Source organism: Triturus cristatus, chromosome 8 (genome assembly GCF_964204655.1).
Source record: "Triturus cristatus chromosome 8, aTriCri1.1, whole genome shotgun sequence".
In the NCBI taxonomy this organism is placed as follows: domain Eukaryota; kingdom Metazoa; phylum Chordata; class Amphibia; order Caudata; family Salamandridae; genus Triturus; species Triturus cristatus.
Window position 1 is genome coordinate 402,944,481 of NC_140591.1, and position 16,101 is coordinate 402,960,581.

At 41.8% G+C, this 16,101-nt stretch overlaps 1 protein-coding gene across 4 annotated transcripts in view; it reads right to left on the bottom strand.

Moving 5' to 3' along the window:
• Positions 1 to 16,101, bottom strand: part of ATP7B (ATPase copper transporting beta) — a 479,681-nt gene that overhangs the window by 290,531 nt on the left and 173,049 nt on the right. The window contains exon 1 of one of the 4 annotated variants that reach the window (XM_085621785.1): positions 8,545 to 8,780. The exons of the other annotated variants lie outside the window; for them this stretch is intronic. The gene's annotated coding sequence lies outside the window, so the exon portion shown is untranslated. Of the gene's footprint in view, positions 1 to 8,544; positions 8,781 to 16,101 lie in introns of those variants that run through there. 4 annotated transcript variants of the gene reach the window in all.

The following is a 16,101-nucleotide window of genomic DNA, read 5'->3' on the forward strand; positions in this document are numbered from 1 at the left end:
GTGGCAAACCAAAGGCAGTGAGGAAAGCTAGGAAAATAAGACTCATGAACAATTACTTTCATTATTTCTTAGGGTCGGTACTATGCCAATTCTTTTGTGTCACGGCACTGAAGTGTATAGAGAAAATTGACAAACGTTACATAAATAGAAAGGGCAAGTGTAATGCATAGTTTTACACATCGTTTCATGACATAAGCCCTAGATAGCTACATACTAATTACTAGAGTGTGGTGTAGTAATGGTTTTATTATGTTAAACCCAAGCGCGTCTGAAAGTAACTGAGTAAACAAGAAATGCCATTATTAATAACTAAAACATTTTATTGTTAACTTATTGCTAAAATGACACTCCGCGGATTATTGATTACATTGGTCTGGGGGAGGGGGAAAGCCGCGTGTTAAATAGGAGGTCTTGACACGCCCCTATGAGATGGGAGGCTTTAGAGTACCTGATATGAACTTATACTACTTATGTGCACAAGCGCAATATGCCTTTTAGTGGCAGAACGCGCCGCCATACACACCACAGGTAGCGGTTGAGGCAGGGGCTGTGCGACCAATACCACTGAAAGCGATGATTGTAAATGCACATACGGTGTTTGAAAAAGGTGAAATCGATACGGGACAATGTACAGCTCATGCTTGGAACGAACTTGGGAAGTGTGCTGCGAGATTACCATTGTATGCACCGTCAATCCCGCTTCTGCATCATGAGGGAATATCAGTGACAGGTGAAACGGGCTCACTCACAGTTTTGCAAGGTGCGAGACTGTACACTATGGGAGATGTTTACCCTGCTGGCAAATTTATCGAGCTTCAGGCATTTGTGGGGGTGGAGGACAGGCCTGCTATGGCAACGTTTATATATAGTAGGCTCAGTGGCGTAACGAAAGTTGAAGGGGCCCCCCTGCAAGGTACACAGAGGGGGCCCCGCTCCAGGTTTAATCCGGAGCTATCAAGCCTGAGTAATAAGCCAGCAATATTTATTTTGGTGGGCACGGCCCCCAGCAAAGATAAAGAAGTGTATGTGGAGAGGAGAGGCAGGCTGCGAGAGTTAGCATTTGAGACTGGTGCTGTATTGACCGTGATATTTTAAACCACAAAAAAATGTTTTCATGCTTTTGTTCCATCTCAGAAGTGAAAAAGGGTGACAAATGGGTCATTTTAAAGCCACAACGGAACATAGTTCAAAAACATCCATACAGCAGAGATAGAAATTACCCTCATGGAACAAGTGCAAATGGAATGTTAGTGTCAAGTGCTGCACATAATAGCACATTGAGCCAGTAAACTTGGCTAAAACATGATAAGATTTAAATGTAAGGAGGTTTGGAGTTTCTAATGCAATGGGCTTATGAGTTGTGGTATATGGAAAAATCACAATCAAATTAAATCAACCACGTTAGCCAAAATAAGCCCCAATTTAATTACAGTTTTATAGAGGATTTGGTAATTCTCTCCTAAATGACAGTTTGAGAAAATTGGAGCCAATTACACATTTCGAAGTACAATTGTCAGAACATTAATATAAATAAAAACTGGATAGCAATAACAAAACCTTCCTAGGTCAGGTTTGGAGTTAGTACTTTAAGGGATCAGAGGGTAAATATATTTCACATGACCAAATAGTACATTTAATACATGTTTTACAAGTATATTGATTTCAAAGTAATAAGTTCTGATGGAGCACTCACGGTGTGGTGTGCCTAGGAAGTCTGGCCTACCACCTCAGTGTTTCTAGTTTACCTCCACCAAAAACATGGATAAAATGGAGGGAAAAGCATGCATTTCCATATCCAGTTTACATATCAAATGTCCAGAGCGCTATAAGGGGTAGATGCATTTTAGAAACTACAAATTTAAAGGGCATATTAATTGTTATAGCATTTTTCTTTGCTTCTCTTTTCCACTTAGTTTCATTTTTCCATCTGGCCCTTCCAAATCTACTACACAAAGCTCACAATCTCAAGCTGTAGAAAGCAGAGTTACACACGTTACAGCCTTGTAAATCAGAGCTGTATATTTTGCAAACCTACATAATTTATAGACCCAAACAACCATACAACAGAGCTACTGCTTAGGTCACAGAGCCTTACATGTGAGGACAGTACACATATTACACCAATCATACAAGCTACGGTCTCAAAAAGAAGTTATGATTATCAATCTCATATAAGTAGTAAATATATATTTAGATAATAAAACTTACATTGAGATACAGTAGTTTAGGTTTACATCTGTAACCAAGGAATTAAAAACTCAGATATTGATGCATAAACAGGCACATTCTTTTCTTCTCTGGTCGCGGTAAATCAAACACCAATAATATCTTAATGATTTAAAGAACGAAGAATAGTGGCCCAAATGGGAGAAATATGTATCCAGTCCAGTCCTATTGCCTATTTGATTAATTGTATGATTAGATTGAGTTTGTTAAATTATGTATTACGGAATTCACCAATGGATACCTTTTGCACATCCACAAGGTACATGTCTGTTCCGGCACATTTATGTATTCTTTAAAAACAACACCAAAAGTAAACAGTAGGCCAAGTCTGGGTACTGTACATTTAACAACAGAGTGGCAGGGTTTGAGGAAGCTAACAAGAGTTTGCAAAGTGTCCCAGTAAAGAATGCTCAATCCCACATGGATAACGGTTTTTAGGTGGTAGCTGTGGTGTCGGGGGATCGCACATCCACTACCAGTATGGGTATTTCTGTCCCAAACAAATTGAATGTCCAAACATATGAAACTATTTAAAGGTGCTTAAAACTGTGTGGCACACCCTGCCACCATTCAGGTGTTGATCAGATTGAACAAATACAATCCAGACACATAAATAATATTTAACACTGGAGCATTCTCAAGTACTGTAATTTGTTGACAACGTATTATCAAAGAGGCAGCCCATTCATTTGTCATTTTGTTCCTTTTATTTTCTTTGCTGTGGCTGAAAAACACATCTGGCACCTAACACATATTTTGTCTATCAAGACTTTTTCAAGGCTGCAACATATGTAAAATATACAATTGTAGTGAATTTGTCCCATAATAAAAAGCAACACAATATATTCTACTGTCAATGCCACAAAACCAAAGTAAACTCAAAAATAGATAATACTCTGATTAATGATCAAACATAATAATAAGAATTGTGAAAGAAAAGGAAAGGATATGTGTGTATGAAACGTGAAACACCACAGGAACATCCGTAAATACAATACATAAAATAAGTACCTGACCTTTATTACATGCATTTGTCTGTTTGCCATTTGAGCGCATTGCTATTGGACAGAGCTACAAGTACCAAAGGGCGAAATGCTGGACGATGAAAAGAGACGTAAATCTTAGTATAATTTTATGGCGAGTTGTATCAGAAAAAAACACGATACCTAAAGTAATACCGAAGACACACAGTCACAGTGAAATACGATATAGTCCTATCAACCATAATGCTTCCCTGTCCCTAGTAAAATGGACAAAAGAAACCAAGTCAACAAAAATCTAAATAAACAATATAAATCCATCTCCAAAAGAGAAAATTCAAAAAAGTAATAAACTCCCCCTAAAGTATAACCAGTAAACAAGAGACTGTGCAGTGTAAAAGCAAATCAAGTGCTGTTCATCAATATACAAAGAATACAATCGAACAAGCCCTCAATTAGGCAAGCTACATGTTTGTAGCCTTGATAAGCTAAAAAAGACAAACAAAAAATGGAGTCATGTTAAAAGCGGCAAATATATGAAAGACTGAATACGGTGTCAGAAGAAAGGTAAAATCCAATATAGACTGCTCAGCGATGTAAGAAAACCAAATTAGTATAAAGCATCTTTGGTGTGTGCGAGTAAAGATTCGAAAAGAGCATGATTCTGAAAAACAAAAGTAGGACCACAACGGGAACAGTACCAAGCTCCCCAGGTGTGCCACCATTTGTGCCGCCATTCTGACATGGGGGAGAAAGGCAAAGAGGTGAACGGTAAAACATGAAGTTCTATCAGGCAGTAGACAAATATAACAAGGAGTCTGCCCTTTGCAATGAAAAGCCAAGCAAATATGAAAAAATTGGAAACAAAATTAAGATAAAAACTGACCCGGTATTACACGTCTATGTGCATAACAATAGAAACGGGAGGAAGCACGGTTCGTAAAGATAGCTGTCTTCTCCATCTTGTACCAATGAAAACCAGAGGCATTCAAATGGATAGACATAAAAATCTGTGTAGGTTAATAACTGTTCAGCTTTAATCTGTGCTGCTGCTAGAGACAAACACTACAAATTATCTACTTGTTTAAGACATTTTGATAGCATTATAATGTCATATGTGAACCAGGGGCGGCTCTTCCGCTATGGCGGAGGAGCATCGCCCCACTGCTTGCTCGCAGTACTAGAATCTCTGCGGGCGGGCTGCTCTGCTCTCTGAGCAGACCAGGGGAGGAGAGGTTTTCCCACTCCTGAGTGCGCAAAGACTGTTTGGTCGGCCCTCTCGCATCTCCCAAACAAGTCATGCGCACTTGGCCCTTCTCCATGCAGGCTGCATTGCAGCCTGCATGGAGAATATGCACACTCCTCTAGACCCTGGTTGAGCGTCGTGTCACAGCACTCCAGACCAATCGCAATGCTGCATGCAGCGCTGTGATTGGCTTAGGGGAGGGAGCCTGGCTGCCCGCTTCCTATCTCTGTTGGAGGCAGGAGAGCAGGAGCAGTGAAGATGCGGGACCCGACGAAAAAGTAGGTTCAATTTTTTTTTTATTATGAGCCCTCCTCCCCGCGCGACACCCCTTTCGCCTGCCCCCCGCCCTCAAGCCATGCCGGCGACTACTGGTGTGAACCCTTAAAGTTCAAGCTCATTTGGCTGGATAAATAAACAAAATGATCACAGTTGTGTGGAGGGGAAGCATTTTTTTTGTGGAAGGACACATCGGCTGCTCAATGAAAACATGTACTCCTCCCTCCAAACTTGTGGGCAGAGCCAAAGCCCCTCTCCTCGTGATTATCTGATTATTATCTGGCGACAGCTGCACTGTCATACCAGACTATAAAAATATACATATATCATTTTGGCGAAACATGTTAACGGGATCATCTATAATGCTTACTACTACGGTTAATCAAATGTCGCTGCAGGAGAGGTATGGGGTAAGAGATAAAACCGACATAGACTCAAAGAATCACAATTATATCAAAAGTGGTAGTAACAGTAAGGCATCACTTCATGGGCATTTAATTTTAGCTTCAACTGGCCTGGCTGTGGGCAGCAGTTACTAGATCATATACTACGTGGTGGTCCACACTTCAGTCCAGTTGTATTGGTCGTTTCAGCTCCAGTCTCAGATGCACGCATTCTGCTGAAAGCAGGGATGGCAAGCCTTGGGAGTGAGCAGGCCACTGCTAGGGAGGTGGTGGTCAGGGTCCATGAGCAGCCAGACTGCAGGCCCTTCGGTATTTACTTTCACGCTTTTAAAGAAAAAATGGAGGCAGCACCAGGAAAGAAGTCACGAACCAACAGGCGTAAGCTTATTCGTAAATAGTCCTTTTAATTTCTTCCTCTTCAAAATACGGAAACACACGGTACAACAGCCAACGCGTTTCGTTCCCCTTAATGGAACTTCATCAGGGCATAATATGGTATCGATTAGACTTTTTACTGGTAATAGCCAGAGCGGAGGTCATCCGATAGTAACCAAAGAGTCGACGAGTATAGTTCAATGTATTTACGAGAGTGTTATGGTCAACGCAAATCTCTCGAAACTCCGTGCCCACAGTCCGGGAAATAAGGTCGCATTGGTTACTATCAGATGACCTTCGCTCTGGCTATTACCAGTAAAAAATCTAATCGATACCATATTATGCCCTGATGAAGTTCCATTAAGGGGAACGAAATGCGTTGGCTGTTCTGTGCGTTTCCATATTTTGAAGAGGAAGAAATTAAAAGGACTATTTACGAATAAGCTTACGCCTGTTGGTTCGTGACTTCTTTCTTGGTGCTGCCTCCATTTTTTCTTTAAAAGTGGTTCTTTGGGTTTCCAAGTGTGATCTTTCCGCAGCAGGTCTTGGAGACGTCTGGCACAGGAACTCCGAAATTGATGGGACTTTGATACAGATGTGCACGACATAAGTCGGCTGTGGGATCTTTTGTTTTTTAAGAATTTACTTTCACGCTGTTTAATGGGACAGCTGACAAGCAGGTAAAGTAGGCCTGTGACTAGTGGACTAGATTTGCCGCAGTAGTGTTGCAGAGTGCAGAGTTACCGGTCAAGGATGCTGGTAGCTGGCAGCACCAGGTCCCAAGGGCAGGTGACACCAGTGGCTCCGTGTGTGGAAGACACACGCACAAACAAGCTTCTAGATCAGGTCAGGAGGCAATGCTACTAGCTACAACTGTGCAGATGACAGCTTATATCATTAGCTGCTACACCACTATCCTGCACTGTAGAAGACTCTGCAGCAGGCAACAAAGGCAGATCAGAAGCTGATGATGCCCCAGCATGACATATGTCTAGGTCGCAACAGCAGTAAACTATATTTGCATGTACCCCACATTGCTGTGCCAGCGAGAGCAACAGTGGCTCTTCTGGTCGTGAATGATCAAATAGTCTGCAGTTGCAGAGACAGATAGGGTCATGAATGGACAGCCCTAGCCTTACAGTTTAGCCTCCACCCTCTGTCTTGTCATTACTTTTCCTGGTTAAAGGGTGCCTTTGGCAGACATGAATTTAATAACATCCTCTCATGACATTCAGCTGAGCAAGTGAATCCAATTTCCAGGGTATCTGAGAGGTCACCTACAAACAGTGGGGGCTTGTGATCTTTGAAAGTACTTGGAGGTAAATACTGTCCGGAAATTTGACAAAGCGGGTAAGCCTGGCTTCCCCTAGAGGATAAAATCATGTTCTCTCTTTTAGAAAGTTTTGAAAATATTAGGCCAAATAGGTTTTTTATAGCACTAATCTAACATAAACTTCCAAAAATACAATTGGTTCTGAAAGTAGATTACTTAAATGTTCCAACACGTATATGGTGTGACAACCAAGGCTGACTCACCTAATGGTGGTCAGTGTTCACTAGCCTCAAAGCATTTACACAAAATGGTGGCAAAGTGGTAAAATTCTTCAAGGAGCAGCTCTCTAATAAAGTATACGGTGCTATATGTACTAAAGGCAGTCTGGAAGTTGTCTTCGCATCTCTCATTGCTTCTCCCTTTGTATTACTTGACATTTTGCCAACCTGCCCTTTTTAGAGAGACTCTTGGTGACTTCTTTTGATTCAAAAACTGCTATGAAAGTACAGAGCACAAAAAACCAAAAATACACAAATCTCTCATTCTAAGGCTAGGGGGAAGAACTACAGGCATAAGTAGTCATTATTACACAATTATTCGTTTCATATAAATTTGTGTAAACATATTAGGTTTCTGCCCAAACATCAGCTTTTTAATCTAAAAGAATACATGAATTCTGCTATTTAACACAAGCTTTTAATTTTAGAAGCTTTTCAATTTTAATAAATGCTTGTTTTGTGTCTACATATCAGTTTGCCATTTTCCTCAGATCACACGTACTGCTGCTGCACATGGAATGATTCTGTGTGCTTCTCATGTACCCCTACTGCATGCTAACAAAATATGCCTGAAATTACAAACATTACTCCAAGGCTAACATTATATTACAGTTTGGCAGTGAGCACATCACTTTCGACACATACATGCAAGATTTAATTAGGTTCCTAGTCTGTCAAAAAAATGCTTTTGTACAGTGCTGAGTACTACAATTCTGCCACCGCTAAGCACTGCCCACATCAGGTGGTATAGTTACTTAATTGATAGCTAGTTATTTTAATGACCTCAGAAGGATAGATGGCGTTGTCGGCAGCATGAGATTACAATTTATGACTATGAGTACTTTTACAGATGTCAGAGTGAGCATTCAATTCACTAAGCTACCTTTACAGCATTTCCACATTTTTAATATAACTCTATTTCTGATGCACGTCAGCAATATTGTATAGTTTGCTGTGACTGTGGACTTTTTGTTAATTTTACCATTCTTATGTTTAATAAAGAAATGGGGCAAGTCTTCTTTTACACAAAGTTCACGTATTTCTAACGTGAAATACGAAACTGGCAACCTTATTAAAAACAGTATACCTCTTTTGAAATGCATCAGGAATACCGCTTCATTTAATGTGGACATTGTGGTAAGACAGAAATCTGCTAACTAGTGCTGAGTTCTTTACTTTAAGACAAACCTTGCACTACTGCGGCAAAAATGTTGCTTTCATATTTGTCTCTTCCAAGACAAATATTTTCCTTCTTGTAGCACACAATAGTTAAATGCAATGACCATTAACTTAACTTGGGTGTGGAAGTGATATAATTTATTTGCAGACTGAACACAGTTATTTCCCCAACGTTGGAAACTTTTCACCCCAGCCCACTGAAAGCACTGCTCCACCCGTCCTGGCCCACAAGAAAGAACTCATATTCTCGCCTGTTGTCTAAAATGCAATCGCCAAGACAGGGCTGTTGCAGTAGAAGAAATCTCACCAATAATATCCTCTGGTAAACGAGACGACGATGGCGGGGCCACCAGGGCTTGGAAGGGCAAGCACATGGCAAAGAGAAGGACACCACAGGCCCAGTCAAACATTATAGTGTAACTCCTCTCTCCAGACGAAGATAAAGCAGCCCTCCGTGAGCTCTCTTCTCCTCACCATTCTCCCACCGAGTCCCACACCAGCACCAGTATGCTGCACACTTACTCATCAGAGACGGTCCGAAATGGGCTGTTCACTGTGCGCATGGTAGACATGCGCAGTAATAGTCACTATGAATCTGAAAGTAAAATGCATTTAAACGGCTGCAGCGGCCTGTTATAATAAAACACAGAGCCTCACTGTAACATGTTAATTGCTTGTTTCTATGACCCTTCGGAAAAGGTGAAAGGAGCTGAAAGTGAAAGCAGGATCTGTGCAGCTCTCTTTGAAAATAAAATCTCCTCATTTGGAAAGTGACACCTGGTCCTGTTACTCAAATTCAAAAACAGGAGGCTTGTCACTTTTAGGGCGCCACATACAAATGAAGAGGAGCCCGGCCCTGTGCCCCCCACTCCCCACGTGGCTACCGCCTTAAGCACTGAGCTGAGGGGGCCCCCTGCAGCTCGGGGGCCCCCCCGCACCGCGGGGGCTGCGGGGGCCTGTGTTACGCCCCTGAGTAGGCTGAGAGCTGCGATTAGGGCATTATACCCCTGTTTCCCGGATGAGCCTCCTACTCTAACAGCGTTACAGATACTATACACCTCGCAACTTAGAACTAAATTAATCACTAGATTATACAATGCCTCGCAGGCTGATGAGGTGGCTGTTGCTAAGGGCCCTTTGGGAAGGTGGCATGATATATTGCCACAGTCGATCTCAGAAGATGAATGGGAAACATGTTGTAGGCTAACGGGTCAGTATGCGTCTAATGGGAACCTGCGGCTGATCCACTATAAATATATTCATCAAATGTATTATACGCCAGCGCAACTACATAAATATGGGCTCAGGAATTCGCACTGCTGTAGGCGCTGTGGTGCAGATAATGCTGACTTCTGTCACTTGGCTTGGAGTTGACCGAAGGTGTCTGAATTCTGGGACAAGGTCACAGGGGCCTTAGCGGAAATGATTGGTGACATGTGATATGACCTTATGCCTCCTGGGAAACGTGCTAAAGCTTAAAACTTGTAATCGGAAATTGGCTGCAATGGTGCTATTGTTGGCGAGATGCAAGGTTTCCATACATTGGGATGGCAGACCTGCACCACAGATAACACATTGGCTCAGCGATATTGCATATTGTCGTGATCAACTTGTATGTTATGGGGAGGAACTGCCACAAGCCTCAAGACCACAGGACATTTGGGGACCTTTCACTGCTTACATATTAGCGCACTCCGCTACCGAATAGTGCCTCAGAATATGCTCCTGAAATTGATGTATGTTTCACTGCTAAGTTGTGCGCTAATGGAATGTACTTGAATTTGATGATATTGTCACAACTTGCTACTGTGTATTCTGTAATATGGATAAAAGGATGAACATGTATTCTTGATGTTATTAACTGAAAATTTTATTAAAAAAATAAAAAAAATAAAAAAAATCTTATTGCTAAAATGTGCCACATATATACAATATGACGATTCAACAAATGCAAACTGCAGTAACAATGTTTGCATATTAGCCAGTACTTGTAAACGTGAGCAATCACTGAGTAAAGCTTGACAAAATGCTAGTTTTTGGTATTTTTCAGAAATCCTATGTACGTACACGTCTTGTTATATATATAAAAAAAAAATCGCTATCTGTCTTTTTTTGCTTTTACCAAGAAAACCAACATGTGGCAATAGCAATGAAAATTAGACAAAACGCTAGTTTCTGGTGCATTTTTCAGAAAGTTTATTTCCTGTTATAAAAAATAATGCTGTTTAAATGGCGTTTTTTAAATCATTACATTTACCTCGACAAGTAGATTCACAACCCATAACATTAACTATTAACTTGTGACTTTTCGCTTTAAAGCGTAAATTGCCCTCGAATAGCATTTGCATGACACACAAGGCGGTACGCTTCGGAGCGCCTAAATGCGTGGTACACTCCCTTAGTAACAAGGGAGGCAACCGCACTTTACAGAGCACAAGCTCCCTACTACTCAAACACATGACTGACATTCAAGAAAAGCAGACACTACCCATGAGGCTTCTCCGGAGCAGCACCCAGAATCTGGAACACCCTTCCACCAGATACTCGCAGTATTCCACGGTTATCTTCAAACGAGCATTGGCAATGTCAATAGGACTCGCCTATGCAAGAGCTGTTGGTGTAGAGTACAGTGGTGCTAATTGGAATACAGTAGCTAGGAGTACAATGGTGTGCTGAGTGCAGCGGTGTATGGTGCAGTGGCATAAAGTGTTGTTGAGTAGAGTATAGTGACGCAGTGTTGGGGAGTAGAGTAAAGTGGCACAAAGTGCAGTGGTGCAGAGTAGTTGGCATAGAGTGCAGTGGTGTAGACTGCATTGGTTTTGAGTAAAGTGGTGTAGAGTGCATGGGCGTAGAGTGCAGTGGTGCAGAGTAGATTGTTTCAGAGTAGAGTGAAGTGGTGTACGGTAGAGTACAGTGGTGCGGAGTGCAGAGTAGATTAGAGTGGATTGGCATAGAGTGGACTTGCGTAGCGTGAGTGGTATAGAGTAGAGTGCATTGGCGTAAAGTGCAGTGGCATAGGGTGTAGAGTTGCAGAGTAGAGTGGCATAGAGTGGAGTGGCAGAGTGGAGCGGCGCAGAGTGTAGAGTGCAGTGGCGAAGAGTGCAGTGGTGCATAGTAAAGTAGTGTGGGGTAGAGTGCATTGGCACAAAGTAAAGTGATGCAGTGTGGAGTGGCGTACTGTGGAGTGGTGCAGAATAGAGTCAAGTAGCGTAGAGTGGAATATGCATGGTGTGGTAGTACACTTCCTTTACAGACAACACATCTTCAATTGAAATCACCATTACATTTAAACAGACATACAGTTTCACTGATAAAAGAATACAGCGCACAAATGATAATGTGCGGAAATGTCATCACAGAGTGTATTTAATTTGTTTTGATCATTTTAAAACATTTGTTTCCGCCTCACTTCAAAATTACCAAAATATGTGCTTCATTTGGGCTTTTCTAATTCTGAAATATCAGCAGCAATCATTTACAGATATATAAATTTGATGTGTGCAGCCTTCCTCAAGCACTACCCCGAATAAGCATGATTGTCACATAAATCCTCTCACTTTGAAGTCAGAGAAAGAAAAGTAAACATCAAGCTCCCTGGAAGACACAGCCTCACATCTGGCCTCTGTCTTTGAATGCAAAGCCAATGTGACAAGATAAGAACATGATTTACCAGAAATTGAACACAGTTGGACGAATACAGTAAATAGGGGTTGGGCAAACTTGAGATGGACAGCCTAAAAAAAAATTGAGTCAGCAAATCGAAAGCAAGCAAATGTGAGTTACAAACCACAAAGCCAATGGTAAACAATGGGCGGAATGCATTCCTAGTGAGGCTTTCTGAATGTCCTGAAGACAGTAGTGGCTCCTGGAGGGAGTGCTGCGGGGCGGTGGTGTGGGGCGGGGGTAGGGCAGGATGGGGGTTAGTAAACTCCGGATTAAGGCCGAACAGAGTTCAGTAACAAAATAAATAAATAAAACGAATAACATTGCGCGCTGCAACGCCAAACCAGCGTAAATCCGGAGTTTACTACCCCCCACCCTGCCCCTCCCCCGCCCGCCCACCACCCCGCAGCACTCCCTCCAGGAGCCGCTACTGCCTGAAGATGCTGTTGGCAAACCCTGCAGTCTGGTAGGCTTCGACTTAAAAAGGAGGTGAAAACAAGGCTGATGACCGAATTCTTCTCCCAAGAACAATCCAGAAATACGAGGACGCAGACAGAATCGGCGAAAACACTGAATGTAGGCCCTGGGTATACCGGAAAATTTCCACAGGAAACGCCAAACCACACCAAAGACTCGTGAAGTCAGGAAACGAATATCTCTAAATAGTTACATTTAGTAACCCCTTTAGTTTAGAAACAGGTACCATATACAGCGCTTCAAACCCCTCAAGTCACGTACCCGTAATCGAAAACTCTCTATATACGTTGAGCCCTGAATGGCCTCATTTATGGAATAGTGCTGCACCGATGTCATAGCAACCCTGCTTCCACTTTGACTCCACAGGGAAACATAGTAACAACTGAATGGAACCATGCTTTCAAATATTTTGCTTTTGCAGTAATAAGTGCTATGTCATATCCATACATTAACAGAAATGCTTAAGTGGTCATTTTTGTTTTACTCTAATTACTTATTAAGTGATAGAGCAAGCACGAGAAAGACCTTCAACAATTTATACTGAAAACTGCTAAATGTTCATCACTTTGAAAAATACAAAAAAAACTTCACATTATAAGCAAACAAACTAGGACATAGCATAGCTGATCCATGCAGCTAGAAACGCGGGAACGCATAGGGCAGCTTCATTGTGGTGACTGAATGATATATCTTTTATTCTGGTTACTTTCCATGCTACATGTATCCACCCTGGATACACCCTACCATGAGCTGGGAGACTCCTCAAAATCATCTGGCTTAGGCGCTAGCAGAAGCTTTTCAACAATATGGATATCTTACCTACAACATACAATCTATGGTGGGGTAGGAAGGCCCATACGACATGCTTTAGTGCCTGGTGGACATTCAGATATCCAGCAGAGCAGCAACAAACGGATAGACATTTTCGTTGTAGCAAACTATCCGACATTGACTTCAGGGTGAATATTAACAGCACTGGGCGATGGCCAAACAGCACCCATGATTTTGCGCCATTCAGCTCTGGCAATTGCACGCAATAGTACATTTCACACGATCATGATGGACAACACTAGAACTGGTTTATTTGGGCAAACACTACAAATGGTTGTCATTCGGTCCGATTAACTTCATGCTGATCAGTTGACAATGGGAAACATCTGTCATTATTAAGCTCACGGTGACAACCAGGCACAAGTGAAACTGAACAAGGCATGCAGCTTCTTGCCTACCACTTGTTCTTGTCTAGGCGTTTACCACATATAAGATTTAAAAAACTAGCGTAGACGACTCCAATTTCACATACCCAATTAGCATTTGAAATCCTCACAAACAAAGTTGAACCCAATTCTAAATGCAGGTTGCTTAGTTGGCACTGAAAGGTAGGAAGATATTGTTCTATGGACTGCAGGAATGTACCCACCCTCGTTTGCAGCGGCTAGGGTCACCGAGCCCAGCCCTATCAGATATCTTCTTATTGGGTTACTTGGGAATTCTTTTATATCAGAAGATATCCTTTGAGCCCCAGATTAACCATGTGATAAAACAGAGTCAAATTTCACTTTAAGGTGGCCAAGAACATTGCACCACATCTGCACTGTAAACACAGTTGTGTATTTACTTAAAAGTGGAATTAGCTGGATAAGGGGATACCTAGTAACTGCGGTCTGTGTGAATTGATCAAGTAAGCAATTCACTGCAGCTCTCCATTACAGGTCTCGTGGGAGTGTCAACATGGCCAAGGGCTTAGGCAAATTATTCCATTTTTTTTAGGTCTAGCTGCATACATCTGTAGCTGTTTGGTGAGCCTTATGTCATCAGCTCTAGTAAAAAGTGGAGACAGACAGAGTGTGGGCTCTAGGTCAGCCCCCTTCAGCAATTGGCTTCCCTGTGCGTTTCATGGTTATCATTGCTTGAATGTGAAATTCATCACAATTGTGGCATTTTGTGCATGGTTACCTTCTCCCATTTGTGTTGGCTTTAGGCTTTGGTTAGAGACCAGTCCTTTTGTGAGACCACAGCCTGTACATGGTCATTGATGCTCCTTCATAAAATGAAAATATTTTAGACACTGTTTAACGGCTTGTTTGTTTAGTATATGTTGCTGTTTGAACGCCTTAGCCTGACATAAAGACACAGTGCTCTTCACTAATTTCACTCCGCTTGTTCATTTATTTTACTTTGCTCTGTTCACAAAGTGAGGGCATGTGTTCACACAGGCTTTGTTAAACATGCATCGAAAATGCTGACGCTTTATCAAATGTACCTACCACGCAATATTTTGCCATGCATGTCTTTCAACTTCACCTTGTGCGAAGCAACCACCATCTCTTGACTCCTTTTCATAACCGTCTTCTTTGAGGGCACGGCTTAGTTACTTCTGCTAATTCAGCAATTAGGCAAAGAGGCTCTACTCCCAGATTCCAACCTATGGAGCCTTATACTTCTATGACATCTGGGAGCAACACAACCAATGTTACCACAGAGCTCCTCAATACTTATAAGCTTGTTTGTGTTGAAAACTTTTAAGTAACATGGTACACACTGTTGAAAGTGCAAATGTTAACTCCCTGTTTTTTTTTTACAGTCAGTGCTAGTTTTAGGGTGAGCATCGAGTCATATAAAATAAAGATAATGGAATACAGCACCTGGCACTTTTTAAAACTAAATATGTTTTAGTATTATGCCAAGTGGACAGATTTTGCACGATTATTTTACGACCTTCTATTCTAAAAGATAGGTACTCTGAGTTCTCGATTACAATACTCCAGCGAAACGAAAAGTTAAATAAGCATTCTGTTTTCAGTCCCCCTCTAAAAGCCATTTCGGTTTAAAATATAATTTTGGTTTCATGTGTACCAAACCAGGCTCCAGTTAGAAAGACCATAAGAAAGTAACTGCCTACTGCACCCCGGGTAAATTCTGATTTTCAGCATCATAATAATGCAGTATACAAAAATCCATGCTGCAAATGTATTCTCATTTCTGCTCTAATGAAATGAACTTTATTCTAAGAATTGATAAATCGCACTGCTTTCCTGGGCTTAATTAAGTGTGGATTAACATAAGCAGCTTTATGAAAGAACTTGCCCTGGAGGGGGAAACAATGTGTGATCTGGCCTGTACGTCCCTGTAGGCTTGAGGCGGCATTGATAGGCAAAGCACTGTGTGCTGGATTATGCTATGTTAGGCTCTATGGTTTACTTTATTCAACTCTAAAGTTGAATTTAATCCCTTAAATGGGAGGGGGGCGCAAAGGAATTGAAAAGGGGATCCTTGTATATGGAATAACATGCTAGAATTTCACCTGATGGAGCATTAGTGATTTGCGCATAGCTGGCCCTATCCTCTACCGAGGGGGGGGGGGGGGGGGGCTGGATGAGGAGGCAGAGGAAGAATGGGCTAAAAGCAGGGCTTTAAGTGGGGTGAACAAACTGGGAGGATCTCTCACAGGGGCGTGTCCGCTGTAATTAAGGGCGTAGTCTAAAATATTTAAGCTAAAAATCTGTGCTTAGCATAGTGTGCCGCCTGACTAGTATTTTGCTACTTCTGTCATTGCATCCAGATATATAATACAACAAGTAACATAACACCTACAACAAGCCAGGACTATTGGCTTTGTCAATGGTTGTAAGTTGCATAAGATAAATAAGCAACAACTATCACTTCGTTGTATAGAATAATAAAAATACGACTCGCTCTTGGAGCCGAGGTTGCGGCATGAGGC